This window comes from Topomyia yanbarensis, chromosome 3, assembly GCF_030247195.1.
Source record: "Topomyia yanbarensis strain Yona2022 chromosome 3, ASM3024719v1, whole genome shotgun sequence".
NCBI lineage: Eukaryota > Metazoa > Arthropoda > Insecta > Diptera > Culicidae > Topomyia > Topomyia yanbarensis.
In genome coordinates, this window is record NC_080672.1 from 168044808 (window position 1) to 168071801 (window position 26994).

The 26994-nt window shown below is 35.9% G+C and overlaps 1 protein-coding gene across 5 annotated transcripts in view; it reads left to right on the forward strand.

Moving 5' to 3' along the window:
- The first annotated feature begins 1299 nt into the window (after positions 1-1299).
- The window catches only part of LOC131687048 (eukaryotic translation initiation factor 5), a 31851-nt gene continuing 6156 nt past the window's right edge, over positions 1300-26994 (forward strand). For 2 of the 5 annotated variants that reach the window (XM_058971084.1, XM_058971089.1), the window contains exons 1-2: positions 1359-1499; positions 3046-3252. The gene's annotated coding sequence lies outside the window, so the exon portion shown is untranslated. Of the gene's footprint in view, positions 1500-3045; positions 3253-17536; positions 17685-17834; positions 18065-26994 lie in introns of those variants that run through there. The other 3 variants (XM_058971085.1, XM_058971088.1, XM_058971086.1) reach the window with 3 other exon arrangements.

Below are 26994 nucleotides of genomic sequence, written 5' to 3' on the forward strand. Positions count from 1 at the left end.
CTTCCACCGACAGTGGAAATATGAAGGTATTTCTCATAGCTAAAGTGCAGCTAAAATTTTGACAAATTTGTGTATGCATTCCACTTATTATGTACTTATTCAAATTTATCTTACGCTGCAAATTCGACTGTTTTTTGTCACACCCCAATCAGACGGCAAGCGGCAAAAATCAATGCATTTCCTTCTTAGTTGCGGATCAGTTGAGAACCGGAAAAAGCTTAAATTCTTTATGCGATGTTATCTATCGTACTGATTTTTCCAAAATAAAACTAAACACTTAATTTTAAATGCACAAAGTTAACTTCTAACTGAAGCGTTCGGGTGAAGTCATTTGAAATTTAACTAAAAATAAAAGGTTGCCAAAATTTAAAAACTCTACTATTAAAAACTCTGTATATTGTATACAGACTCTAGCCTATCCTTATAACATTGGACGTGTGGCCATACAATGCCGGGGCATACGTTGCCAAAAATGCTGTTTTTTTCTCCGCAGTTCGCTTACTATGAGTTTTTCTAGTCATGCCCGAATAGAAATGTACAGTAACAAAACCATAATTTTCACTGTGACAGTACAGTAATTTTACAATAATTTACAGTGAGTTTTAGTGTTATGCTACAATACAAAAACAATAAACTTTAATGTTTTTACAGTAAATTACAATGTAAAATAGACTTTTACAGTGAAAAAGGGGGGTGGTTATGTATCTTAACATTAAAAAAATCGATTTTTCTCCATACATTTTTGTTTCGAGAACAGTAAAATTCGATGTGAATTTACCGTATCAGTTTTTTGCTGAACAGTAAAATTTATTGTTACATAAAATTTTATTGTAAATCTGCTGTGAAAACTTTGCATCGAACAATGTTGAAACAGTAATAACTATAATATTTATTGTTTAATGATTGTTTGTAGGGTAAATGCTATTGTAAAATTCTATCCGGGTGGCCTCTTGGCCACACTCTAACTAGAGTGCTCTAGTCAAAAGTACTCAATTTTAGGTAGTTTTTCGGTGGCTTGTGGGACCAGTACCGTCTTGCCCAGAGATGCCAGATTTGCAGACAAGTCTGCAAATTCGCAGACTTTTAATTTAAGCTGCAGATTTTTTCGATGGCGCAGATATTTGCAGATTTTTCCGTTTGGTTGCAGATATTTGCAGATTTTTTAGTTTGGTTGCAGATATTTGCAGATTTTTGAATATAAAGGCTTTTGGTTACACTAGCTTTCCTCACATTTTTTGTTCTTCCCAGACTTTTAAAATTATTACTGCAGACATTTGAAAACAGTACCTGGCATCTCTGGTCTTGCCTGATGGCATCCCTGTTCCTCATGATGGATGTGAAAGTGAGATAGCAAAACATTCGTATTGGAAAACGCGAGAAACGTCGTACGTACACTCACTTTTGACTTTTTCACCTCCTAGAAGGAAATCGTAAGTTTAATCATTTTGTGATATTTTTCCTGTTTTGTCTTTTTTGTGTCGGTTGATTGCTTGTGGAATGTAAGTCCGCCATAGTTAATTGTACTAAGTACTACAACGTTTTGAAAGTATGTTGAAACTTGAACCATCGATGATGGTTTTCCACGTTTCAATTTTTATGCGACGTGGTTCCTCATTCTACATTTGCTTGCAGTCATGATCAGAATCACTTGCGTAAGCAAGATGGTTACTGGACTTTTTTCTTTTATGGGTTCACAATTGTTGATTGAAAATAAATTTGTATATCTTCGAATGCAGCAGATATTCATAATATTCGCATAAATTTATTACTGGCGCTTCGTTGAACTGTTTTGTCATGCGATTGTGCAAATTATTTCGCGAATGTTCGCCGCCATGTTTCTTTTGCCGAAAACTAGGGTGTGCCTAAAACCGAGGGTCAGCCCCAAAGGGTAAAAATGCTGAAAGTGTCAGATTTGACGAACAAAACTGATTCCAGATAATTTGCATAAGGTGTAGGGGTTAAAAAGTCATAGCTTAAAATTGCTAACTTTTTATAGTCTCAATTTGTTTTCAAATAATTTCATGTTCATAATTTGTTTTATTTGGAAGCGACATCGTATTCACGCAATGTCGATTCTGTCAATCGCAAAATCGAAACATTACATGTCGATATCATTTCTGGTTTGGGATCTCACACCATTATTAGGTTCTTAACTGATAATTAACCTTACTTTTCTTGACAGTTCACTAGTACTGTTTACATGGACTTAGAAAATTTTTGTGGACGACTAGATTCCCGATGGTTGGGTGGTAAGCGTGACCGCCACCCACCCCAGTTGGTCTGGGTTCAATCCCAGTCGAGGTTGTTGAGATTTTTCAGAGGTGAGAAAAATCTGAGGTCACGCCTTCCTTCGGAAGGGAAGTAAAGCCGTTGGTCGCCGGTCCATGAGTTGATGGGTCGATATCCAATCCAGATAGTGGGAGTGTCACCTCTCTGGCGTCGGTGTTTGGCCTCGTAGCGGAAATAGGCCGACGGAAAATAAACAAAATTGGAAGAAGAAGAAGACTAGATTCCCTCGTAGTTAATCGCAAGGAATTTTTCTCAGTCCATGTGAACCACGTAACCCGTTTGCTTTGAACTGATAAGTCAACATCTCAGCGGGCATATAAATTAGGCAATCCATGAGACGTTTCTGACCAGCTGATTATTTCTTGTTTACTTCTGACGTTACTCCGAGGGGTGCGACGTCCGACAATATCGTTGATTCGATCCAACATCAAACGAATCGGACTAACGAAAGATGCTTGTCGGACGAGTTTTTCTGTTCGCAGGATTAGACTTGTTGACAGAACCCACCACTGAATTGTCAAATAAACGTCTAATGGATTGCCTAATTATGGGCCCCACTAACCGTTCTGATTGTTAGGCTGCCCTTTTCAAGAAAAATGTTTGCGGCTGTATATTGTGAATTTTCAGGAATCAGTAGCGTCTGTCTCAAATAGCACGTTTCCCACGTTTTTTTGTGTCAGTATGATTGAGTTATACCAAAGTAACGATATTTTGTGTCGTAGTTCTAATTTAATTCTAATTGCTTTACCTTTACAGAGTGGTTTTCGGAAGTGTGAGCTGGCAACTATATTGGTTGATGAGAGAAGATTGGCAGTCGAACCATACCACATACAGAACTCAGCGTTCATCTCTAATCTAGTATAGTTGAAATATTGATCGTTGTTAAACAGCTGTGCATTGATTGAAGGAAAGGATCGCCTCGAGTGGCGCTAGCGTTTTATATGACTTTAGAAAGAATCCAAGGTAGGTTTGCATGTATTTGCTAACAAATTATAAAGGCAGTTGAATACAAAATATGTATCATTTCAACCAGCACCTTTAATTGGTCAGCACACGATAAAGGGGTAATTTTAGAAAAAGAAGCACATCAAAAGTTACTCAAATTTACCTTATGCAAAAAAGCGAGAAATACATTCTACGCCTTAGTTTTTTTAGTTTACCTCCATTGCCCACCTACACAATCATGTTGCTGATTGCCACTTGGACAATGTGATAGCAGCAGAAAGAATTATTAATAGCGACCGGAAAACAGCCATCAGATTTCTTTTTGCAATCGTAATAATGACGGATAAGTTGGGAACACGTCGTTTGGCATAAGTTCGTTTGGCATAAGTTCATTTGGCATAAGTTCATTTGGCATAATGTTCATTTGGCATAACCGTAGGTGACACATACGGTCGTTTGGCATAATGTTCATTTGGCATAATGGTCATTTGGCATAATGGTCGTTTGGCATAATGGTCATTTGGCATAATGGTCGTTTGGCATAATTTGAAATATACATTGAAATCTCTGTTATATTAGGCGTTGACGATGCCTAATGTGGCTACGCCACATCGCTTTAAGCGTGGTGCTGTCCGACATCGCTCCGCTCCGTCGAACTTAAACTAGCTGATAGCCCCTATGTTTAAGTAATCCGGGCAAACGAGTGGATCACAGATTTGCTTGCAAGGGGCTGCCGTTCCGACGGGGGTATACAGATTCAAAGAACTGCTCATGTTTGAAAGAAGGAGTCAACTCCTAAGTTTAAGTAATCAAGGCAAACGAGTGGGTCACAGATTCGCTTGCAAGGGGCTGCCGTTCCGACGGGGGTATACAGATTCAAAGAACTGCTCATGTTTGAAAGAAGGAGTCAACTCCTAAGTTTAAGTAATCCGGGCAAACGAGTGGATCACAGATTCGCTTGCAAGGGGCTGCCGTTCCGACGGGGGTATGGAATCTGTGATCCACTCGTTTTCCCGGATTACTTAAACTTAGGAGTTGACTCCTTCTTTCAAACATGAGCAGTTCTTTGAATCTGTATACCATCGTCGGAACGGCAGCCCCTTGCAAGCAAATCTGTGATCCACTCGTTTGCCCGGATTACTTAAACATAGGGGCTATCAGCTAGTTTAAGTCCGACGGAGCGGAGCGATGTCGGACAGCACCGCGTTTAAAGCGATGTGGCGTAGCCACATTAGGCATCGTCAACGCCTAATATAACAGAGATTTCAATGTATATTTCAAATTATGCCAAACGACCATTATGCCAAATGACCATTATGCCAAACGACCATTATGCCAAATGACCATTATGCCAAATGACCATTATGCCAAATGAACATTATGCCAAACGACCGTATGTGTCACCTACGGTTATGCCAAATGAACATTATGCCAAATGAACTTATGCCAAACGAACTTATGCCAAACGACGTGCTCCCGGATAAGTTGACGATGCATATATACTACTATTATACAAGTGATAATTTTCCACGTCAAAATTAGTGCCAAGCAAGTCCAGTTTCTACGAGAACATTGATGTGTAGAAAATTCGCTTTCAAGCAATTGGCTCTCAATTTGGTTGCGGATGTGAAGTGCATTCAACGCCACTATCAACTTATTCGGTCAACTAACGTTGACAGTGCACTTTTTTCTTGTCGATCAAGTCGTTGCCTTAACCCATTATAACCCAGCTATGTATTTTTTTTTTTTGATTATTTAGACAATACTTCGTGAGCGTCATGATATTCTCTAAAAGTGTGGGAAAATAAACAACTTTAAAATGTTTGTTGCGAAAAAATAACTTATGAAATGGACTAATAGGATATCAAAAAATCATTACAGAGAAGATAAGGCCTTAGGGGTTATAGGGTAACAGGGGTATTTTGGACCGCTTTAGGAAGTCATGAGAAAAAATATGAAAAAATACGGTTTGGCTACGTAATCTGGATCATTTCATAGGCTAATATGTACGGCATTATCATTTTTTTTGGATATGTAGTGTTCTAAATAGTCAAATAAACCTTAATAATTGGGAAAAATGACTAATCGGTAAAGCGCATTTTTCTTATTTTGGACCCCCCAACTTTATTTTGGACCGTAAACAAAGCATATTTTGGACCATCGATTTTCCTTTGTACCATTGCTGTAAACATATTTTGGACCGATCTCGAAACAGATTTTGGACCATCTAAATGTTCACCTATCTTACTTTGTATAATGAATTTGTACATGATTGACTAAGAAGTGATTTTCTGGGAACAAAAAGTGAACTTTTTTTTAATGCAGAGTAGATATGCAAAGAGGTTTCAGAGTTAATTGGGAGCATGACGATAATATCTTATCCTTTGGAATTAGCTAACATATTTTGGACATACCCAAAAAACAATTTTCATGCATCTGATTGCTTTTTTCAATCTAAAATCGATTTCTTATGTATTTTATAAGCATAATAATGATATTTGCATGATTGAAATGTATACACTTTATAAATAATAACTCTTCCATGTTGGTGACAACAATGCCACCTCCTCCTGATTTTGGACCAGTTAAGCTGAAATGTGAAAACACGATTAAACATTTTCAATTCAATGGTTCCTATTAAACAATCTGACTCAGAATACAACGGGAGTTGCTTTCTAGCATAATAATTTCAGTGTTACATTAGCAATATTTCAATTTGTTATGAGCTTTAAATGGAAAAAGTACAAATCATCGTCAAGTGGTCCAAAATATGGTACTGGTCCAAAATACCCTCGTTACCCTATTTAGCATAAAATCGAATAGTATCTTGAGCATTGCGAAAACACTCATATATAAGCTTTTTTAAATATTTTAAGACTCCACTCTTTCGTGGTGTTTGGTCTCATGACAGGTTTGTTGCATCAATAAAAGCTTAGACTTGAACTTTCCCCTAAAGCTTTGTAATTATTTCGCAATTGTTTTGAATTAGTATTTTATAAGAGAAATTTAATAAAATGTTTTATTTATATTTTGATTTTCATTTTGTCTAATTTTGTCATTTAAAAACAGTCGAATTTCATGTGTTTCTGTGTTTGAAATTTTATACGCTGGATTATAATGGGTTAAGCACGCAGACGAAACACCGCACTTGCACACTGAAACGAGTACCATGGTAAAAACTACTATATTAGAGGTTTAAATTAAAAAGGCTGGCTTGGTAGACAATATATAATACTTGACTTGAATATCATTCCTGTTATATGTACTATGTCCTTTTCGACATAAAGACATGGTATTTCTTACTATTTCGTGGTAGATTAATGGTAATCTTTACTATACCTCCAACTACAATCTAATTGTCGTAATTACCATATACATGGTTGCTTTGAGAATTTCTAACAAGTTTAAATTACCATTGTTGTTTACCAAGTTATAGTGATTCTGTCACGTTCGCCCGAATGACATTCGCCCGAAAGCCATTTACCCGAAAGACATTTGCCCGAATGTCACATAAACCCGAATGTCATTCACCCGAATGCCACGAACACCCGAAAAACATTCGCCCGAACGCAACATAAACCCGAATGCCATTCGCCTGAATTCCATATACCCGAAAAACATCGAAATGTCAATCGAAAAAAAATTAATTTATTAAGATGAAATACAAATTTTATTACATTTGATGCTATGAAGAAATTAACACTAAAGCTATACCAGTCAAATAGTTAATGGTTTGTATGATTTAATTAAAGTTTCCAGTTTTAGGTCCTTTCGTGAGTTATTTTTAGACTTTTTAGCTGTTGGTACCGCTTGTAGTGTACGTAAAACATACGTACTATGATTTTTCTCTTCAAGCTGCAACTGCTTCAACACACCATAGAATTTCCACGAGTTAACAAACCGTTCCATTTATTGTGCTAGTCTTCCACATTATTGGTGGTTCTAGGAATCTTTGTCTACTATTTCGAAAACTGACCACGAAGCGGGGGGCAAAGAACGGTTATCGAGAAACTTTTTGATTAGTTTCCTTCCTACCAAAAATACAATTTTTACTAATGTAATCCAAAAAATCGTCGAGAGCCTTTGGACAACTTTTCCTCAATTCATCGAGTTCCATTGGAATACCTTGATGGGGCAAGAAAGCCAAAGCAATAACTTGTTTGTAAATTAGTTGTATTCGGTGATCTTCCGAATATTTTGTCTGATGACCAAGTTGTTTCATTTTTCTTTGGTTTAGATGGAAGATTCATCCGTGAATTAGGTGGAAGAATCATCCTGTCTCGAAATCCAATATTACGTAGAGAGCTATTTGGTATATAGGTTCAAGAAATTGCTCTTGTTTTGAAAGAAGGAATCAACCCTTATGTTTGAGTATACCGGGCAGACGAGTGGATCAACAGTTTCTTTGCAAACTTATTTGGCATGCAGATCCAAAGATGTGTCATGTTTGAAAGAAGCAATCAACCCCTAATTGTGGGAAAAGAACTGCTCATGTTTAAAAGAAGGAATCAATCCCTAAGTGTGAGTAAACCGGGCAAACGAGTGGATCACCGGTTTGATTGCGAGGGCTATTTGGTATACAAACTCAAAGAACTGCTCATATTTAAAGAAGGAATCAACCCCTATGTTTCAGTAAACGAAGCATACGAATGGATCACAGGTTTTCCGAGTAGGGACCTCCGCTTCAGTTCCTCGACCTCGGTAATTGTGGCAAAGCCGCATCACACTAGCTTCGCCACATAACATTTATGAGCTACTATTTACTAACATTGTTGTGCCAAATGGACTTCCACCATGCAAGATATAATTACTAATTTAATTGATTCAATTCGTTAACGGAACATCTTAATATATATTTACCTCGATCGATGGTGTTTCCGAAAGATTTCTTATTATTTTGTCCGGTTTATCACAAGATTTCACCGCTCGAGCTGACAACTGCGTCTTATATGCACCAGTTTGCACCTGAAGAGCATTTGTGGCGTTGGCAACAGAACCTCAGTGACGTCGAATAGTACACCCAAAAGCGATGTCGCATAGCCACATTGGTCAGTGTACGGTTGACTAATGTGGCTACGCCACATCGCTTTCTGGTGCACTGTCCGACTTCGCTGCCGCTCAGTCGGCTTTAAACTGGCTATAGCTCCTATGTTTGAGTAAACCGGGCAAACAAGAGGATCACAGGTTTGCTTATAACTCCGGCGATGGGTGGATCAACGCCTCGTCCAACGGACGGCTTTGCGTTGCTTCGGATCCTTGGCCTCGGATATGCGGTCAAGCCGCATCACACTAGCTCCACTCTATAAGCTCACTTGTTATTGTTCAGTTTATCAAACTTTGGTTAAAGATTTCACATTTCCCGCACGGATTTGGTTTAATTGAGTTAAAATACATCCTTTTGGCAAAAAACCGCATTAAAGTCGGACTTCACTAAAGTCACTAAACTAGACAATTACCGATTTTATATTATGCTTGAGTGAATGTGGTATTCGGGTTAATGACATTCGGGCGAGTAGTCCATTCGGGTTGATGGCATTCGGGTAAATGGTCCATTCGGGTTAATGACATTCGGGTAAATGGTCCATTCTGGTAAATGGTTTTCGGGCGAACGTCATTCGGGTAAATGACTTTCGGGCGAATGTCATTCGGGCGAATGTGATAGAACCGTTATAGTAATAGTAATATAGTATAGACATATTATATATAAGGAATTTCTTTTAATTAAATTAACAAGGGGTTTGCCAAATTAACTTTCTTAATATATTCGTTAGCATTATCCTGAAATTTTTTCTAGCCCGCCTTTAAGCTTCTGATTTTTTGCGGAATATTCCAATCTCCTTTGATGATCATCACATATTTTTCGTCGGAGTCTAGAAAATATAAAATGTAATAATTGTGGATCAAAAACAAAGTAAACAATTTCACTATAACTTGGAAAAAAAATGAGGAAGCTAAAAATCTTGTGCTTATTATTTTGTATGCATGTGGGTATGGTTTTGCCTTTCTCATATAAAGAAAGGCTATGTAATCACTGTAAAAATCGACTTTTTAACCGAGGCCCGGAGGGCCGAGTGTCATACACCATTCGATTCAGTTCGTCGAGATCGGCAAATGTCTGTGTGTGTATGTATGTATGTATGTGTGTGTGTCATTTAAACTCACAATTTTCTCAGAGATGGCTGAACCGATTTTCGCAAACTTAATTTCATCTGAAAGGTATAACGCTCCCATACTGCCGTTCTACGCATAATTGTCCCATGTTGCTTTTTGGTCATTTTCACTTTTTTTAACCAAACAGTCCTTTTTGATGTATATTTTCAGAAAACACATCCAAATCATAAAGTTTGTTCGAAGACTTCGTGAAAAAATACCAAGTCTGTCTGTCCCATTGTTGATATTCTACGCATAATTGTCCCACTAACAAAAATCCCAAAAAAGTGCGCAATAAAAAAAATAATTACGTAGCGTTTAGTTAAGAAGTACATTACGCTAGATGTCGGGCACTGAAAAAAAGGATGGAAAAATACAGGATCATTAAAAATGGCAGTGGCAATATTAATCACAGCAGTGAGAACAATCCTGTAAAGCTCTTCATCACTATCGTCGCTTGCATAACATGGCGAACGCATCTAGGATAATGAGCCTATTTTCGCAATGTTTCTATTATCACGCTACCCATTTGAAGCCATTGGTTAGTGCAGCGTTTGCTATCTTTGTTCAACTGGATCAAATGGTAGGGCGACAATTGGAGCACTCGATTGGAACTTTAGTTGCGATCAAACACTAGCATTTCATCGTTTTTAGGCCATTTGTGTTATTAGATTGGTTCTTAAGAACGAAGCAAGGTTGTGAATGCCAAATTAATGCACTCCATCGAGTGTAGGCAGAGTAATTAATGATCTTGTGAGGTACCCTTCTAAATAGTGTAAAAATAGGTACTTTACCCTATGTCCAATTTTGATAAAGCACAAATCTCCCGAGTAACAGAAAAACTCACGACATACACTTTTGTAAAAAAATGAGTTATGAGCATCATTTACATAGATCGTTATGGGACTGATATGCGTAGAACTTTCCGGTTTCCGCTCGATTTCTCGGCGTAACAGTCCCACTTAACATTTTTCTTAAAAACTAACATTAATTGAATCTCTATAATAAAAAACTGGACTGATTATAATGAAAACGATTGCCATGAACGTAATTTTGGACAATAAAGCTTTATTTGTTACACTGTATCCCTCCAGATGGCTAATACAATTTTCATCTTCAATCGCGTTTTTCTCAGTTGCCAGTTTTGCAACATGGGACAATTGGGCGTAGAACGGCAGCATTTGAATTTTTAGTTGATCCGACTTCCGGTTCCGGAGTTACGGGTTGAAGAGTGCGGTCACACATCAAATTCCCATATAAACTGGTACCACCATGATGTTAAAATGATGTAAAACATATTAAAATTGATGTAACATTACTCTAGTTTGCGGGTCTGGATCACTAATGATCAATTAAAGCAGCTTTGACCACATTGGCCACCATACACTGGAATTTCCCATAAAAACCGGTACAATCGTAATATGGAGGAGACAATAAACTATTGAAATGGTCACTTAATTACTTCTAATCGCAGATCTAGATCACTGATTGCCAATCAAACATTCTTTGAATATATTGTCCACTATCGACGATTCCGAAAGTCCGGAATTCCGGGCATATTCCACAATTAAAGTCACATCGGTTCTTCGGTGATGACTGAACCGATTTTCTCAAACCAATTCTCAAATGGAAGGCAAAAGATGCAGTTGAGTATTGCGTCGTCGAGAAATGTAAATGAAAAACATTTTGGCCAATGAAAGTACATCGCCACCAAGCTTAACAATTCGTTTTGAATAAAATTTGTGTTTTCGTCAGAATTCTTGCAGCAAAAAGAAATGGTAGAAATGCTTAAATTTTCCACAGATATGGAAAATAATAAATGAGATGCGCCTTTTTCAAATTTTGCTCCATTCGAGCCGCCATGACATCACCAAATCACCCCAAAATTTGCTTATGAATTCAATATATGGGAGCTGTCAATTGTCCCCGGGCTTACGGTAAAGATAACAAAGAAACAAAGAACAATGAAACGACAACAACAATTAATTTCCTCAAACAAAACAAAAACTGTTTTACCGTTGCTTATTTTCCCAAATATAGAACAATAAATAATTATTTTGGGTCATTGAAATACAGTCGTTACTCTGCATTCTTCTTCATTTGTCAATTGCAATCATTATTTCATGCGAAGTCGTAGTATGCGACATCGACAATTTTTCTATTTCGTTCTTCAAATTTTACAACTGTAAAAATAATTCCACCTTTCATTTATTATGTTGCGTTTGATAAGCAGGGTGGGCACTATTGGAGCTTCAGCTGAAAAAAAAATTTGATATGGTTGCGAGAATTACATTTTGTGCAATGTGTTCAACAGATGTCGCTAGTACATCGTGGGCGATGATTTTTTTAGATTTTCTTTAAGCTGTAACGTTTGTTTGTATGTGCTGTGAAGTCTGTTACAATAGAAACCGAAAATTTGAGAAAGGAATTGTACTGTTAAGAATTTTTTTTAATTACCTAGGCGTCAATATTCGTCACGCCGACACACCGGCCCGCCGCCGCCGATGGGGTCCAACGGCGTGACGCCGCCGCCGCCGGCGAAAAATGTCGCTTACGCCGCCGCCGATTAAAAATGCATCGGCGCACAGCTCTATTACTAATTCATTAATTTATCGGCCTACAATCAATGGAATGCGTAAAAATTTACATCAACAGCTTTGCTTCTTTGTTAAGAACCAATCCTTTCAACAATGCACAATGCAATGCATAAAATTGATTGAAGAATAATAGAGAGATATGTATTAGAGTGGGACACGGTTATATGAAAAAAATAAAATTTTGCTCCAAGTGACCCACAATTCACAGTTTACATGGGATTTCGTATAGGGAAATCATCTTTTGCAAAATAATTCTTCCAAGAGTCGCCCGTTACCTCCTAAAAATAAATAGGTGTCTGATCTTTGTAGGAAATCATTGTCAAGGAAATAAAGTCTCGAAAACTGTGAAACGATTTGACGCTTGTGAAAAAAGTTATTAAGCAAAAACCGACTGATTCTCTGAAGCTGTTGAAAATTTCAATTTTCATAGCATCACTGCTGCTGACGGTCAAATTATATACGAAAATTTTAACTTTCACTTATTTTGTACAAAAGAAGCCTCAATTTATCCCTGAAAACTCTTGTGAATTGACCAAACGGTGCATTAAATTGATTTAGACACATTAAGGGAAGATCAAAACAAAATTATTTATAATTGGACAACCAACAGCAGTGGTGCTAGAAAAAAATCATATTTAATCAATCGTCAGATCATCAATCGGTTTCTGCTTAATAACTTTTTTCTCAAGCGTCAGATCGTTTCGTGGTCTTAGGGACTTTGTTCCTTGTTAAATTTCCTGTAAAAGCCGCACATTGATTTATTTTTCGGAAGCAATGGGCGACTTCTGGAGGAATTGTTTTGTGAAAGTTAACTTTCCCATACAAAATCCCATGTAAACTTTAAACAGTGGGCGCAAAAATATAGTTTCAGGTATCGAGCTAAGAATTTGCACAGTTGTTCTAGGACCGAAATGGTACCTAAAAGTTGCTCGGAGCAGGAATCTAATTTTTATCCCATACTAATATGTATATGCATAAGCAAATGATAAAAATTGATAAGAATGACAAAATAGCCTAAGACCCCGTCTTCTTGTATTATGACTAGGATCGCAGATTCCGTTTGATTCCTGATTTTTTTACGCTTTAGTTCCCTTTCCGAATATTAATGCCCATAATGTATCCCTTCCGGGAAATTGCTCACCATCATTACCCTGTAAGAAAAAAATGGTTTGTAATTGGATGAAAACCATTTTTTTGTCAATTAAAAACTTGTTCCTGAACTCTCTCAATAAGCAACAATATATAAAGACAAATATCGGAAACGTTAGGATCAAAGTTAAACGTACCTCATATAATTTACCCCCTACAATAGTCTAATTTACCCCTGGGGGTGAATTCACCCCCGGTTAAAAACCACTGCTTTAGGGCAACTACAATCATATTTTAATGGAATACTAGGGTCGTTTCCTTAAATAGGTATTAACTATAATTTTGGGATAGCTGGTTCAAAAGTTATAGCATTCAATGCATTTTTTCCTCAAATTTTTCCATTGTGGCAATGACAACAACTCCAATCGAACGACTTTTTATTAACTGTAGCATTTTTTAGACCTTTTACGATTAAGGGGAGCGTCTGGTGTAGTGGATAAAAAATCGACTTTTTATGTTCGCCTATTTGTCAGTATTGAACCTCTAGAATAGTCTCCCGCTATGTCGGTAGCCTCACTGAACTTCTTTTGTTTTAAACAGCCATGCGTTCCTCTCGCATATTTGCTGTAACACACGCAAATTTCAATATAACTTTTAAAGTGTTTTTTCTCAAAACCGCGTTTTTTCAAATTTGCGAACACAATCACTTAAAAACTAATCAACGAATTGACTTGAATTTTTTTATGAGAATGCACAATTTGTTTAGCCAGACGTTGAACCACAGAAAGCTAAACCGGAAGTCGCCAACTTGGATTTCAAAATAGCGTCAAACATAAATTTCTATCACCTACTCGTCAGGACCATTCCGAAAATACGCATATTGATTGGGCTATAGCGAATTTCGCTAACCGGACGTCGCAACAGGCGTCAAACATAAATTTCTGGCAGCTACTCGTCAATACCATTCCGAAAATACCCATATTGATTGGGCTATAGCGATTTTTGCTAAACCCGAAGTCGCCATCTTTGATTTCAAAATGGCGTCAATAATCAATTTCTGGCACCTACTCTTCAAGATTATTAAGAAAATATCCATATTGATTGGGTTATAGCGATTTTCGCTAAACCGGAGGCCCCATCTTGGATTTCAAAATGGTGTCAAACATAAATTTCTAGCTCCTACTTATCAAGACCATTCCGAAAATGCCCATATTTGCATTCAAAAAGACTTAGAATATTTTTGCAAAAACCGTGTTTATTGCTAAATCCAAACGAAAATGCCCATATTTGCATTCAAAAAGACTTAGAATATTTTTGCAAAAGCGTGTTAATTGCGAAATCTAAACAAATCTTCGTTTCTGACCCCTTCTCCCCCTTCGTGGACAAACGTGGACAATTTCTAAACCCCTACCCCCTCCCTACGATATATACGTGGACTTTCAAAAAAATGGGATTTAGAAAAATTTCCAATGTGGAGACTATACTATGAAGCACAAGTACCTTATGAAAATCGTTCAAACTTCAGCCACAGAATGTCATACACATCTTTAGTCGTTTGTGAAATTTTCATGAAGATATCTCTTTTCTCTACGACTTATATTTACGCGTCAAAGATTCATCACAAAATTGAAGTAACCTTTGAATTCTTGAATTGGTTCGTAATTTCAACCTCAAGCTTTGAAAGCCAAAATAATGGGATTAAACCAAGTTACAGTCGATTGCATCAAGTGGTTCAGACAAAAAAAAAATCTCCAATTCTTTTTCGTGCGAGTTGTTAAGATTTTTTTGATAATAATTGTCATAGATGTTTTCAATTTTCACACTAGGGCATTACAATTTTTTTTTGAATTCTCAAAGACCATATAGTGACAAATGTCAAAGTAAGCTTAGATGCCAAATTTTACATCATTTTGACAATTCTAGACTCCCGCCCACTTCGCTTGAAATATTGGAAATTTGTGCGAGGAAAATATATTAAATGCTATTAATTGCGAAGCAATTCATTTTAAATTTTATCATTTTCTCGTACATACATCTCTATTATTCTTCAATCAATTTTTATAAAATGTAACTTGTTTAACGTGGAACAAAACAAAAATAGATTCGTTACCGGCAAAGTTCAGAAACATTATTTTTTTACATTAACTCTACAAATCACATTTTTTTCATTAAATGTCCTAATACCTCAACTTATTTTTTTGAGGAATGAAACTTTTCTCGTGTGATCCCTAAGCGTATTTTACACTAAAAGTAGTAAAGTGAATAAGAATTCTATGGTTAAATAGAGTTAATATGTGCGATTTTTTGATAAAAATGTGAAATCGAGACTATATGTCAGATAATTTGATGTTTCTGAATTTTACCGGTTACTAGTCTATTTTTATTTTGTTCCTAAGGATTTTCACCCTTTATCAAGGTATAGTTGATTAAAATTGAATGAAGAATAATAGAGATATATGTACGAGAAAATGATAAAATTTAATATGAATGACAAAAGGTCCTATAACCCCAACTTCTCGTATTTGGACAAAGGTCAAAAAGGTTCCGCTCGATTTCTGAGATATTTTTACATTAGAAAAACTGCAAAATATGTATGATTTGCATCACGGAGCAGAAGTTATTAAAAAATTGAGGATTTTGGAGCCAATATGACTCAGTACCCACTTTTCCGTATTTTTATAGAAACGGAAATATATTTATTCAAATACTAAGGTTATTTCCTTTAAAATGCAGTATAATTTGTAATTTTCTGATCGCTACTTCAAAAGTTATAGCATTTTATACATTTTTCGTCCTATTTTCCCATAGCACCAGTTTCAAAAATTTCAACCGAAGTGGGCGGGAGTCCAGAATTGTCCAAATGATGTGAAATTTGGCATTTGAGCTTACTTTGACATTTATCACAATATAAGTGGGAGGCCCTTGAGAATTCAAAAAAAGACTTTTTTTCTGCAATACCCTATTTCACACGTGATGCACACGCACATACTATGCTGTTATAAGCACTTGGACTATTTCAAAATCTTGAAAGCTCACACCAATGACAATACAAATTTGTTTCATTTTTTTATAAAAGACGAAAATATGATAAAAAGTCCTCGTGGACATGACCCATACCCCCACCCCCCACCCCATGGCCAAGCGTGAACTTTCTCGTGACCCCTACCCTCCCCTGAATTGTCCACGTGGTATATCGATGGCCACTAAGTCTTTTGCTGAGAGTTTTTTACACGGATTTTCGAATTAACGCGGTTGTTTTTACGCGGATTTTCCAATTAACCCGGTTTTTATGCGGTACGTATCCCCCGCGTAAAAAACCTGGGTGTACCATCCAAAATAAGAAGTAACGTGTTATCATAATTATTACTTTAAACATAATGAATGTCAAAATGGTTTAAGCATATTCGCGGTTAGAGATACATGAACCAACACATAAGAAAAATTGAACCATTCTCCTGGATTTTATAAGAACACGTATAAAAAACTTGTTGATTTCTTTTTGTGTTCTGTGCAAAATATCATTTAATTTGTACATATGTTGTAGTATAAAGTACAAAATGACTGGCTCAAATTTTAAATATTTTTTAAAGTAACTTCAAACCTTGACACTATATCGCAAATCATGTCTGTGGTTAGATTACCGAAAGAGCCAGCAACACCAATAATGTGTGCACAAAAATCACTAGAATGTGACGTAGTATCCGCGTGTTTCATCAATCCTTATTCTCCCCTGCGTGTCCATTAAATATGTTCGGACGTGATATAAAATTCAAAACCGGATCATTTGAAGATGTCACTATTTTTTCATAATCCGGGAGATTTATAAAAATAATTATCCATATGTATGATTTTTTCGAGCATTTTTCATTTTTATTTGTCGCCTGCACGAATGTTGCTCACTTTTCGAATTTTCATCAATCCATCATCGAACATTGATTGGTGAGGTATTATATGTGTTATCAGTCTGAGAAAATACTAAATTATAGAACGTTTCATCACGTACAACAAGTAATTATTGTGCAATCCAAAATTTTAATACTAGATTGACAGATGTGACAAATGACAATTAGGCCTAGCGGGAAACAAGTTTTTATATTACAATTCCTCTAATGATCGATGTCGCCGAACCCACTGACTGGAAGCTGGGTGCAATGTGTCTAAAAATAAACCAAATTCACACCAATGACCCAGGATCCCATCTTCGCCGACACGTCACTCTTGTTGACGGAAAAATAAGAAACACACGGTAAGAATGTGTTCCGTGGTTCTTTGGAAGATTCACTCTCTCAGCATATTTCTGCTATTCATTGCTGGACAAGGGAAACTTTTCGTCGTCTGCAGTTCTTGGTAGCTCTCTCGTATGGAAATTGACGATCCTGCGCAATGGCAATTCGATGTGCACTTCTGCTTTGGAATTCTATAAACTAATTCACATTGCGAGCTATTTTTCTTCGTTACCTCTCCATAACAGTGCTGAACATTAAAAGTGCCACATCGCAAACTTTTAGTTTTGTAGATTTGGTCGTGACAAATTACCATTGTATCTTTCTTTTGGATGGCTCATTCGAAAGTTTATAACAGTTTGCAACCAGGACACCGGAGCTTACACCTTAGGTACAAGGATTTGTTGAGAGCAGCATACTACTTCATCTCATGATAACTAGTAGAGAGTCATGCTTTTCGCCACCATAAGAAATTTTCTTTCGGGAGCGAGAGCAAAACCGTTAGCTAACCTGTGATATTTCTCGTTGCTCCATCATACTGCAGTTGAATAATTCCCTACCTGCGTGACGGGTGACGTGTTTGTCCTTGTGCGAAAATTGTGCAAAAATTTTCATCAATTAGCATTCCAGTGGAAGTTTGATTCAATCAGCTTGCGCTCTTTACTTTGCTAGTGGTTGATACAATAGGATTCAGCGTGTCGGTAGCACCCAAGGAAGCCCTATATCATATGATTGGGATTTTCCAGCCGGAATTGGCCGGCCTCTGCAGAGGTAAAACAATTTTTCAAATGTTGGAATACCTGATTCCTCGTTCATATAAGAGACTCTTATATTCATCCTACTACTTCGAATACATTAGTTAGAATAAGATAAAATTTGAACTGATTCGCATATAAATTTTATTTAATTTAAAAACGACGAGTATTACAGCAAAAAATATTGATACCAATTTAAGTGCAATCCATCCATTTTGGGCCGCGTAAGCATAGATTGTGTGTCAGACACTAATAGTATTAAATAGAGCCCAGTCACGCTAAATTGTTTGAAAGCGTGTTGTTTCGTGTGTTATTCCGAATGAACGATAATCAAATTCACTATAAGAATCAAAATTAACTGCTAGCGTATAATTAGTATACTTAAGATGTTCAAATTAAAAGCGTAGAAAGGGTGCGCTAAGTAAATCTGTAGTGCCGGTAATTATGGTATTGACAACGACCATTGAACTCCATCATATTTGTCGACATTTGCTCTCATGATAAATTGGGATACCTACGCTTCACAGTCGATATTATAGTGACTTATTTTATTGGCGATCTAACGTTCGATTCGACTACCATCTATCAAAACGCAGCGAAGAGTAAACTTCTAACGTCAAACTCAATTCAAAATCTAATAAACATTGATTGGTTGTACGTCATTTCCCAGAATACCATTCTCCGAAATACCATATCCCGGAAAATAAAAAAAACTCGTGCCTCACCGACCAAAATTATTGTTAGAAGACCTAATATGCAGCTAACTGTGCTCTAGGAGATTTTACTTACTTTAGAACATGAAAAGTTATTTCAAAATATTTTTAAATTTATTTTGAGTGGTTACAGTAACCACTCAAAATAAATTTAAAAATATTTTGAAATAACTTTTCATGTTCTAAAGTAAGTAAAATCTCCTAGAGCACAGTTAATTTTCAGTAATAACCACAGTGGTTATTACTGAAAATTAGCAAAGAACAAGATTGCGATGATGTCATTTTAAATATTTAACCTATTATAATTTAAATTAATCATTAACAGCTTTGGTTTTGAACCAAAAAGAAACTTGGGAGGATTTAAATAATCGAGTGGGGAATAAAAAGCACCCCAATGGGTGGGATATCAATAAATGAAATGGGTACTAAAATAGTAACAAATACTTTCCAATTTTCCAACCGCAGGTAGTGAAGGGGTGAATAAATTCATGCATGTCTAATTCTTGACCAACAGACCCTACATTTTACCTGATATTTGTTCCAAATTCTGCGGATTCAGTCAAAATGGTACGTTTTCAATGCTTTTACTATTTTGAATCGATTCCGTCGCGTGGTTATCTTCGGTGAAAAGCATAATACACTACTGTAGAATTTTTAAGATTTCGAAATTTTGTTATTAAATTAAATTGATACAGAAAATGGAAGGCGAACTGGTCCGAAATGTACATCGAACCAATCTTTTTTGATCATTTTGAAATATTCACAGCATATTCAAATTTATTTTCTACAGCGACGTATGAAAGATTTTAGTTTTTTTTTAATAAATGATATCTATATCGATTTTGTTGGCTATTTTTGGCAAATTTAAGGCTAAGAGAAACGAAAGCAATGAAATTGAAAGACGGATATGGGGTGTTGATTTTAATTATAATTTCAGCGTTTCGCGTATAATTAAAATAGTGAAAAAAAAATCCTACGTAAGCCGGTTGCTATCGTTCTAAGGAATCGGAAAAAATGAGTTTTTGGCACTGGTACATTACAGGAGATAGATTTCAGGCCCGGATTTAAAAAACGTGCTGGCGGGAAAATGCTGAACAAATTACTTGAAATTAATATTTTTGTGCTGCATAAGTCGTATTATGAATCCCATTCACCTCTTTATTACGAAAAGAAAAATTTCTGAAATATGCTTATGTCGAGCAATAGAATGGAGTAAATCCTTAACGTTCAATTTAGAACGCCGCGAAATGCGGCCATCTTTGAAATTGAAAAGGCAGTGTTTTCCACGCCGTTGGCAACATTTTAACAAATGCCCTGAATACGTTGATTGATTTTCATGAAGATTAAGTAAAAGGTAACGAAAAAATATAAACATTCCCTAAAATTTAGGCATTAATATTGTCTGGAACCTTTGAAATTTTACAGATTGTGAATGCATCTGTCTGAGATGCTGCCTTCTTATAAATATACTTTCTTCTTTGTAATTAGTTGTAGAATGTTATTTTAATCTATACCAAGTTTCTCTGAAAGTACTCTTGGACGTTTATTGATTTTTATTCTCACTAATATTTTTTACAGCGCCAGTGCATTGAAAACGCCTTCAGTTATTTTATATTTCACTTCGTATTAAAAATTTCTATGTGATTTAGCCTTCTTTGGAACAAGAGCAAATCAATGGAAATAATTTAAGGAATTTCATTGATTCAATTACAATAAATGCAATGAAATGGATTTGCCTTCTTTAAAATTTTCGTGGTAATTTTTTCGAATTTTTGTTAATTTTAAATTAAATTACGACCTTCTTTGATTTCGCCTTTTTTTAGCATAATCTGTTTTCTGGACCTTTGATTGATTGATAATGATTTCAAATATAATTACATATGCCTAATTCTCATGCATATATAATTTTATTGATTTATAATCATTAACATGATCACCGAACAAAGACAAGCTGTGAAGGGAACCAATCAAATATTAGGAAAGCAACGTAGTTCTAAATACAAATGTTCTCAAAATACTTCAGATTTCAATAATATAGCAAATTACCGAGAAAAAATGCGTTTCGAGAAAATGGCATTCCGGGAAATGATACATTGCGGGAAATGGTATTCCAGGAAATGGCACATTCCGGGAAACGATATTCCGGGAAATGGCACATTCCGGAAAATGATATTCCTGGAAATGGTACATTCCGGGAAATGGCCTTCCGGGAAATGGTTTTCCAGGAAATGGTATTCCAGGAAATCAAGTATCTTCGCGGAATAGAATTGTTTTGGGTCCCTGGTTGTTGGCGGAATATTTGAAATGTATCTGGTTACGTTCTTTCATGGAAAAGCTATGTCTGCGAATTAAATCAGTCCGTTTGTTTGGTTTGGGTCAAAATAGTAATTATCTTCAAAAAATTTTCTTCAGTAAAACATGTTACGTAACGCTCTATCTTACTTCCCCTCTACTATATGTCACAATATGTCATATTTGGTCGCAATACCCACCCCCTCTACGCATAATTGTCGTATATAGTGAATATGTGTGTTTTAGGTATTGTCCAAAAGATATTTTGCCGATCAGCTGCAAATTTTTGACGTCTTTGTATTCGATATGAGGGTGCAAATTCAACGAATGCAATATGTAACGAAAAGTGGTTAGGCTTTGAACGCTTATAATTCAGACATTTAAAATTAATGTTCGAAATTTGTTGCGCTCAGAAATTCTTCTAAGATATGATTCCAAAGGATAAAAACGCTACTGTCATGTGAGACCTTGCTCAGAAGCACGACACCTGTACCTGACACCGGGGTTTGCGCGCTAAATTCGGCACCAGTGCAAACAGCAAATCCAGGGGCTTTCTCTTCCCAAAAAAACATCGAATACTTCTCTTGTTCTGAGCTCGTTTCAAATACACATTTTGTACACAAACTCGAACATGCTAATTCGTACAAAAATACATGCACGATTTCACTTGCACCGTCAAACTTCATGTGCGTACAAGGTATACGTACACAGGTTCGTGGTACCAGTTGTCTCTTTTTTTTCCACACACTAGTGTAGATGTGGATTGCTGTGTGCGTATCTTTCATCCGTGTGCTGAAGGATGTCTGGGTGCAATGTTTGAGTCGCACAATGTTTTCATAAAAAAACTGGAATCTCACTTAAAAAACTGGGATAAACTAGGGGCTCGAAAAACCAAACTTATCCTTGCAATCAGGGGTACCAAGGTTTTTTTTTAAAATAAATATGTTCTAACCAAAGCATGACTATTATTTACTATAATTCTTCTAAACATGTTATTGAGCTAAACTTAACCATTTTTTTCACAAAATTGTTTAGTTCATGCGAGTAGACTACTGATACACAAACCATACACTGGTAGGCTGCAAAACGCAGAACTGTCCCATATGCTATGCGATTCCATATACACATGAGACGCATAATTGTAGAGCGGCAGTAGGCCCCATACAAAACTGACTCAGACTTCATCTCCATAAAAGTTTAGTCTTTTAACAAAGCCGGATTGTCAATATTTGACAAAGTTGTAGATAATTAAATTATCTTTCTTCATTTCATCTTCACTTCTAGTAATAATTGGATGCATACAGTTCCATCTAGCGGCGCAAATGCGAGCTAGTTGGTTTTCTCCATGTAAATTGTCGAAAAATCCCATACAAAGTTCAGGTACGTTGGCCTGGTAGCTAGAATTGACCGAATTGCTTCCAATTTGGAGAAAGTACTCCAGCTGGTACTAGGAATCGTCTCAGGGTTGGATCGATACGGGTCATTTCTTTTCTTGTCACTCTAATGTACACTGAGGCACGCTTACATGAAATCTTGTTTTTATGAGCAAATTTATCCAAAGGAAGACTGATTTTTCAGCTTTGGGAACCACCACAAACGGTCAGCACAAAAAAGTCCATTGTAGAATCAAGTCTGTTTGGCTTGTAAGGTAATTTTTCCCTATTTCTATTGTCCTAGGCAGTCCTATAAGTCGCTGGTAATTCGTTTACCATTATACATCAGCATACTAACAAACTAACCAGAAAATTTTACATGTAGTGGTGTGGTCCTACGTCAATAGTTCGTGCAACCACATAGGCATTTCCCTTCCAGTTTCTAGAAATGGTAATTTTGAACTGAAGTCTTTCGTGCATTTCTTGAGGATTTCAAACTCTTCCTACGAGCGTACCGATAGTTGAGATTATCCACTACTAAGGTCAACATCTGGGTGAACATTTTTCTGTAACATTAGAGTTCGAAGTAGAAAACAATTCCGTATGTCAATATGTTACACAAAAAATTGATATCGACTGAATATTTTGAAATCAAATGAAATAATGTCAACTGACATTTTTTCGTTTGTTATGACAGTTTTAGTGTAAAAAGTTGTGTCCCACATACAATCGTTCGTGTACATGGGAATGGGCCCTATTCCCACAGTCATGTCATCTTGATGACAGAATGAGACAAGCTTCAACTCAAGTTATTCCATAAAAGGTCGCCTCGAGGAGATCGGATTTTCCAGTATTTTTGTGCTTTTCTTGCAATTTAATTTGTTTACCGAACCGAGTAGTTTGCCCCAAAGACGTTGTTTATGCTATACAAAGGCTCGTACAGATCATGGTGAAATATTTCAATTGCCTAAACAAGACACTGTATTCAGCTTATTTTATTTTTTTGTAACAATGTAAAATAAATTACACGAAACAGTATTATGAAAAAAGTGCTATAAGCAAACGAAACAGGAGGTTTTCAATTCACTCCACTGTGTAACTCGTATGAAGTCACTTAAAGTTACAGCAAAAACTGTGGGTGCCAGGAACAAAGAAGAGGGCATCATTTTAGGCAGTATTGCGCATTCCTCTGTACAGGACTCTACAGGGTGTTTGGTTCATGACCTTTCGAGGGGTGATTGACTGTCATATTCAAGAAAAAATCGTTCTACACATACCATCAAATCTTAGAGTTATTGAACTTTTTGTGTGAAAAACTTATTTATCTTAAAATACTTCAAACTCAAAAAGTATGCTTTGCATTTTAAATCTTTTAGATTTATTAGAAAGGTGAGAAAATTTCTTATCGAATGGTGTTCTCATATCTTTCAGTTAACTAGTTTTAATTATCTTTTAGCTTAAAGTAGTTAAAAGTTGGTACTTTTGATGAGGTTTTTGTTAATTTTCTCAAAATAATGAATTATGATTATAGCAATATCTATTCTCCAAAAGTTGAATTTTAAAACGATTCATAATTTGTTCTTCAACATCATATTCCTATCTCTTATAGTTTCTTTGTAATTTCATTACGAAACTTTTCCTGCAATCGACTTGCAAGTGCTTAGAAGACTCTAATCTAAAACATATGCTTTATATCATTATTTCTAAGACTTTATTGGAAAGCTGAGACAATTTCCTTTCGATGTATGTACAAATATCTTTTAGTTACGTGTACTAAATGACTTTTTACTAGTAAAATAACTCAAAATTAGCGTTTTTGAGAGTTTTGTAATTATTCTAATTATTAATCAAATAAATTTATCGTTAATATTGTTTATTTGGTGCCCCTTAACATTCTCTATAACTTGTTATCCCAAGTAACAATTGCAGTGTTATAACACACTACAAATAGAATCTATGTTTTATGTGTAGCTATAAAACAACCATAAAACCTTAATTGTTACTAGGGATGTGATACTTTATCCCTGCAATTTAATAGTTAACACAGCATGAGCTCACCACAAATATAGTGGGTTCTAAATCGTTGTTTTTGCATAACGAGGTGATAAAAATGATTTTGCTTCGAAACTGAAAGAGATAATTGAATGGCGTCAAAGAAAAATTTGTAGAACTTGCTGAGATGCATTTATTCCATGATAATAATGTGTATTATTTACTACTTTAAGTAAAATAACGAAGATGCTAATAATAACATTAACTTTACACTAATTAACTTCTAAAAGAATACCAAATTCGCTTAACTGAAATGTATTAATACATTTTTCTCTGCAAAATTTTCCTGGCTTTCGAGTAAAAATGAGATAACGTACAATAAGTGCCATATTTTTCCAATAAGAGCTAGTGTTAGTAAAAATGAGATAAAAATATCCATGTTCAAAAACCCAAACACATGAAAACAAAAAAAAGATAAGTGTATCATGTCAAAGAACAAATTATGCAGCTCTTCAAGCTTAACAATCCGAATTATGAAAATGGTGATGTTGACTATTAAAATTTTCGCGAAATGAACCAAAAATCTATCAAAATTGTTAAATTTTAAATAAATTTCTGTTAAAAGGTTACTTAACCTCACTAACTGAAACATGTGAGGACATCATTCAATGGGAAATTTTCTCACCAATCCAATGGATCTGAAAAAAAAATGAAATACAAAATTTACTTTTTGAGTTAGAGCTATCTTAAGACAACTAAGTTTTTAACACAAAAAGTTCAATAACTTAGTAATGTCTATTTTTACCATTTTTTGTTAACCATTTTTTGTTAACGACCTTTTGGGTCAATTTGTCAACAGTTGTTACGGCGTTTAATAAGCAAGGGACTGGAAGGTGAAGCATATTTTTCAATATTAAGAGCCATAGTACTCTAGGGAGAGCAAGGAGTTGAAGGGAGAAAGTTTAGAAAAGCGTGGAAGGATCATATATGCAAGCTTAGAGCTCGCTCACCGGCAACTAAACTTTTTGTCTGCTATCGTAGGAGTCTAGATCATTTGGCATTAGAAATGCGAATCGCCTGAGTCTACGGCATGTCCGGACAAGCGTAAAGCAACTTGTTACTTCATGCTGTCGGAAATTTTCTCCCTTCAACTCCTTGCTCTCTCTTGAGTACTATGGCTCTTAATATTGAAAAATATACTTCACCTTCCAGTCCCTTGCTAATTAAACGCCGTAACAACTGTTGACAAACTTAGTAATGGTTGAGATTTTATAGTATGTGTAGAATAATTTTTTTCTCCAAATATGACAGTCAATCATCCCTCGTGACGTTCGTAACCATGAACCAAACACCCTACATAATACCACAGACTCTAGCTTTCCCCTTTATGTCCGTTTAAAAGTTATCGACATTGGAAAAAGATCTATTTTCAATCAGATAACGTGAATACACAGATTGTATACTATTCCCCCGAAAATCATTCCCCAGAAAGCCATTCCCCAGAATTCCATCCCCCAGAATACCATCCCCCAGAATATACTATTCCCCAGAAAGTCGTTTCCCAGAATGTACCATTCCCCAGAATTCCATCCCCCAGAATGCACTATTTCCCAGAAAATTATTCCCCAGAAGTTTTATTTTTTTATTGATTTGATCTTTTTAACGTGCTACAGTCGTGATTCGCTGGTCGGTCCAACTAACGAATCAAATTCTTTAGTTGGACATAGACTGTGGCCAACCAACGAATCACTACTGTATTTGTTCCCACTTCCATCAAACGACATTCTTCACTTTCGATTCGTGCACATTTGAAATGATTTGCATTGTGTTGAAACCTGAAGTTAGGATGACATTATTTGCCAATTCATGTTGTGTTGAATATTGCGATGAAGACAAAATAAAACACTGAAGTGTTTTCCCCAGAAAGAACTATTGTCATATAGAAACATGTAGAACAAATTTCAAAATCTAATGCAGGTGTGTTTTGAGAGACATTTGGCAACAATCATAGTAAGCGGTAGGGCCCCTTGCTAGGATTCAAAAAAATTAAACTGTTATGTAAGTAAGGTTATATGGTGAAACCAAAACTTATCGAAGTAATTGAAATGATGGCTGCTGAGTATGAGCTACCGAAAGCGGTGGCTCCTCGCAAGTAAGCCAGTTATCCATTCGCTTACCCGATTTACTCAAACATAGAAATTGATTCCTTCTTTCAAATATGAGCAGTTCATTGAATTTTCATGCCAAATGACTTGCACGCAAACTTGTGATCAACTTTTGAGCAAGACTATTCTGTTCAGCATAAAGTCTTTTGACACAACATCGTCTGACATAAGACATTATATAGTAGTTGGCCATTTGACCTAACACATAACACTATGATTAATTCCTTAATAATATCGATCGAAGGTTGGGGTGTTTCCGCCAAACACTATACACGGTTCCAACCACTCATTTACAAATTAGTTAACCCTCAGACCCTGGAACTTTTTTTACTAGTGGTCTATCCCGTATATCAGTGGCGCCACATATGGATTATAATCGTAAATGCGATCACTGTCCCAACTAAAAATATA